This window comes from Bubalus bubalis, chromosome 24 (genome assembly GCF_019923935.1).
Source record: "Bubalus bubalis isolate 160015118507 breed Murrah chromosome 24, NDDB_SH_1, whole genome shotgun sequence".
NCBI lineage: Eukaryota > Metazoa > Chordata > Mammalia > Artiodactyla > Bovidae > Bubalus > Bubalus bubalis.
Window position 1 is genome coordinate 2,085,694 of NC_059180.1, and position 4,853 is coordinate 2,090,546.

Genomic DNA, 4,853 nt, shown 5'->3' on the forward strand with positions numbered 1-4,853 from the left:
AAACCTTAAGTAGATGTTCATTGGTGTCATGCTAAAATTCACACTCTGGGCTTCCTCACCTGGTGCTCCCTCTGTCTGAAACGTCCTTCTGTCTCCCAGCTATTGACTCAATTCCCATTTATCCCTCTGGTCTACATTTAGACTTGACTTCTGGAAAACTTTCCTTGATTCCCCCAGGCTTTGAGATCTTTTCTCAGATGTTCCTTTAAGTGCTTCTGCTTATCACACAATTACTGTAATTGCTTGTTTCTCTCTTGCCTAGCACTGGAGCTGGCCCAAACCAGGAATTTAATACACACTTGTTGAGAAGTAAGAACGGAAGGAGTTACTTTCCAGTGGGTCTTCCAACTTGAGCTCACCCCGAGATTCTGACGTTTGGGGAGATGTCCTAGGATTTGCATTTCTGACCAGGTGACGATACTGATGGCGTGGGCCCACACGTTCAGAACTTGGAGAGGTGAAGGACAATCACCCGTAAAGAAGGCTGGCAGCAGGCTTCGGAGGCTTGGTAGATTCCTGGCGCAAGCATGCGTGCATGCTCAGCCACCTTGGTTGTGTCTGACTCTGAGATCCATGGACTGTAGCGTGCCAGCCTCCTCTGTCCCTTGGATTCTCCAGGCAAGAATACTAGCATGGGTTGCCGTGCCCTCCTCTAGGGGATCTTCCTGACCCAGGGATCAAACCCCCGTCTCCTGCGTCTCCTGCACTGCAGGCAGATTCTTTAACCCACCGAGCCACCTGGGAACCAAACGTCTGGTACCTGTCTTTTTTTGCAGCCCCCTTAAGAAGAGCATTTCACGAGAGACTTCAGTCTCTGAAAAGATTCTCAGGAAACTGGGTTGGCTCTAAGGTAACCAAAGCACAGGCCCCCATGGGAATCAAAGGCAGCACCTGGTGGCTTGTTAATGGGTTGCTAGGCAACGGAACAAAGGTGAGGGCGAGGGCAGGATAGGCAGGTGGTGGGGATTTTCGAATGAGACTAAGGCATTCGGAGGGTAGACGTCTATCAGAAGGCCAGGGAAGCCAGATGAAGGAATCCCCTCCATCTTGCCTTGGTTTGCACGTGGATGGGCCCACCATCCCTGTGCGGAGATGTGGATGCAGTAACTTAGCCTCTAATGGGATCTGGGAATATTTTTCTCAGAAGAGCTACTGAGAACCCATGAGGGACATTTCTTAATGAGTGATAGGTGAGAAATGACTTGGGCTCCTCGCCATCTGCTTTTTAAAAATAAGCTCTTTGTTTATTATGAAATACATATTCACATTTGAAATTTTTTTTTAAAGTCGAGAAAAATCATATAATTCTAAATCCCCTAAAGGAAACATTTAAGTTTGGTGTCCACCCTTTTAGAAAAAAAGAATAAAATGAACATAAAACGGATTATTTTATTTATACTTGCCCTATAACTTTATAATAGAGAACACTTAACTGTATATAGTGGACATTTCTGTATTGATTGTATCTGCTTCATTCTTTTAACAGTCACGTGGGATTTTATTGTGTGGATTCACCATATTGTACTTAAACTTCCTGGATGGGCAGTTAGGTTGCCTCCCTTTTCTGCTATTATTAGTGGTGCTGCAGTGGACAACCTTGGGCACACATTTGTGTATCTGTGAGGTAGAATGGCTACATCAAAGACAACTTGTATTTAAAGCTTAGTTACAGATTGAAGGTTTCTCTCCAGAAAGGCTTAATTTATATCTCCACCCACAACCCAAGTACCCTTTTCCACATACCACTACTTGCCATTGTCAGTCCTTTAACATTTTTATAAGCCCTATTAAATTTTTTATTTCTTGGATCAATTTCTTTGGGCATTCTGCAAGCATTGATTTTTCCCTTTGTATTTGTTCTAGACTTGCCTGTTCATGGGCTTTGCTCATCTTTCTGTTAGGAATTGTTCATCTATTTTCTGTACTGACATAAATACCATTTATATGGAGTTTGTTGCTTGTTTCTCTCCCCCCTCCCCATGGTCCCGTAAGTGTATTGAGTCTACACAGTTTAGTCTATTATGTTCTAGGAAGATGCATATGTTCCTTTTAAAAAAGCAAAATTATAACTCTATCATGAATAAAAATCTTTCCTTTTATCTCATGACCCATTACGGGCAAAAGAAGAGGGGGAAAAAAGCACAGAATGAAGGCAAGGGAAGTCTGTAGGGAGGAAGAGTGAGAAAAGAGAGCTGTATTCATCATGTCTATTAAGTTTTTGAGACAGTGTGATTCTCCAGCTTTAATTCATATGTGAATCCCTTGGAGATCTTGTTGAACTATGGATTCTGGTTCAGCAGGTCCAGGAAGGGATTGAGATTCTCTATTTCTTACCAGCTCCCAGATGAGGCTGATGGCCCATGGACCACGTCTGGAAGAGCTTCAGTTTATGACAAGTTGAAAATACCAGCGGTCTCAGCGAACAGTGCTAACTCCACCTCAATTATCCTTTGTTCTGAAAATTCTTTCTCTAAGTAAGCAGGGAAAACCCTAACTTCTTGTTCTGGGAAATAGGACCTAGCCGTAGCTTTTTTTTTTTTTTTTAAAGAAAAATAACTCTGGTTTCATGGAGTAACATGCCTCCACACCTTGGTCCTTTAGAATACGTATATGGCTAAAGCTTTTAAAATATGTATAAAATGTTCACTTCTTGAGACCTTCTTATTGGGCTGGATAAAATTACACTGAGAAATTAATTGGCCCTTTGGGGCAGAAACATTCCAGTTCTGTGCTGGCCACCTCCTTGCCCCAGCATTATAGATGGGTTTCTCTGTAATCTGTTTTCAAGAATACCTAGAGTCTAAACATACCCCCTAAGACAGTAACCTAATGGGTCATGTAAAAGGTAACACTGTCTGGTGTGGAAAAAGTCTTAGAATTGGGCTCAAGAGAACTGGGCTCCTGCTCTGGCTTTATCACGGCTGCTTTGCATCTATTAAACTTCCCTGGCTTGGTTCCTTCAACTGTAAAATGAGACGCCATTAGAGCCTCACTTACTCAGGATGATTCTGGAATAAAAAATTTCCCAGAGGTGTCTCCAGACCTTTTGGAGTAGCAGTGATGTCAATGCTTCTGCTGCAACTTCCAGCATACTGGCTTGGCTTTCCAATTTCCAAGCAAGTTTCCATAAAGCTTCCTCTGAACTGCAAAATCAATCACAGCAAAAGAGGCTCGGGGCACTTTTTTGAGCGTCCTGACGTCAAGAAGTTGCCCGAGCCACTGAAGGACAGGGAAGCCTGGCGTTCTGCCTTCCAAGGGGGTGCAGAGAGTCAGACACGACTGAGCCACCAGACAGCAAGATGGGCACGCGCTGCCATTTGCAAGGAAGGTCACGGACGGGCATGTGTTTCTGGACGAAAGGAAGAGGTTAAGTGTGGACTGGACTCGGCTGGCAGGCAGAGCGAGGGTGGTTTGCTTCAGGACACACTGGTATGAGGAAAGGGAAACTAGTGTTTATTGACTGGGAATTATCTCATTCCCTCCCAACAACCCTGTGAGATGGGACTTGTTCCTTACTCTTTACAGGGACATAGTCAGCAGTTTGCCCGGATCTCACAATTGGAAAGAGTGGAGCTGAGACCTCCAAACCCTCATCTGCTCCACAGGTTCCCTCCCACCCCCTCCACATCTCTGAGCAAAGCAGAGGTGCTCAGAAACAAAGCCACTTCACCTCTTTTATCTTGTTTCCCCCGCTGCACTAGGGGCACACCTCTCACACGGCGTGTGGCAGGGTGAGTGTGATGCTCCGGCACAGGGCTGGCCTGCCGGGGTGGTCAACGTCTGGTAGGCACGGCTCATTTTCCTCTCTAGACTCTTACATAACCCTGCAAGTTAGAAGAGGCCCAGGGCTGCTGCATAAGGTAAGAATAATTGGGGGTTCCCTGGTGGCTCAGTGGTAAAGAATCCGTCTGCCAGTGCAGGAGATGCAGGAAACTCACGTTCGATCCCGGAAAGGGAAATGGCAGCCCACTCCAATATTCTTGCCTGGAAAATCCCGGACAGGGGAGCCTGGTGGGCTACAGTCCATGGGTGGGGTGTGTGTGTGGCGGGGTATGTGTGCAGAGTCAGACAGTACCTAGCCACTGAGTATACACAGGGCTGCTGCAAGGGAAACTGATATAGCCCCCCTCCCCAGCCTGCTGCTCAGTGCCCTTCGGACACCCTTGGTCCCCAGGGCTCTGCTGTGGTATTGGAGTCACTGCACACCAGTGTTTCCAGAGGGCGTTAGAGAACACGCTGGCTTTGGGTTGCATCTCACTTTTCAGCCCTCCTCGCACGAAGTAGAAGTGGGCAGAGGGCAGGCCCTGGGATCCCATCCCGTTCAGAATCCACCTCCTCAACTGGCTGCTGTCCTCGGTCCTCAGTTTCCTCACCTTTCCTTCTCAGGGTCATTGTTCAGACTTAGCAGAGGCTGGGGAGCGCACAGTGGGTGCTCTGAAAGCCGGACCTAACCCCCGCTCAGAAACCTCGGCCTCGTGACCTGCTGTCCACTCTCCCGCCTGAGTCGTCCTCGCCTGGAGCAACAAATGCAGCAACAAGGAACCCGCACCCAGAGCTTCCTGGGGACACAGCCCCGAGCGGGGCGCAGGCCCTGTCCGGCTGCCATCACCACCTACGCGATCGCACTCAGTCATCACAGGCCCGGGCCTCAGACTGCGTGTCACTTTCCAGGCCCTCCTCCCACAAAAATTCTAGCCTCCCAGCCTCCAGGGCGCTTAGTTCACCCCATAAACTCGACTAATGCTTACCACATGCGGCGGAGCTCCGCCGACCGCGCCCACCTCGCTTTGGCTCAGAATCAGCAGGAGACCCTCCCTCTAGAGGACCCTCCCCTGGGGGACCCTTGCTTTAGG

General features: G+C 47.9%; 1 long non-coding RNA gene across 2 annotated transcripts; it reads left to right on the forward strand.

The window, feature by feature from the left end:
• The first annotated feature begins 717 nt into the window (after positions 1-717).
• Positions 718-4,523, forward strand: LOC123331581. Of its 2 annotated transcripts, none has more exons than XR_006548297.1 (4): positions 718-850; positions 2,338-2,474; positions 3,526-3,860; positions 4,387-4,523. It is a non-coding gene; the product is annotated as an uncharacterized LOC123331581 (long non-coding RNA). The 2 variants fall into 2 exon arrangements; XR_006548296.1 differs by lacking the exon at positions 718-850 and adding an exon at positions 1,057-1,190.
• Positions 4,524-4,853: the final 330 nt, after the last annotated feature.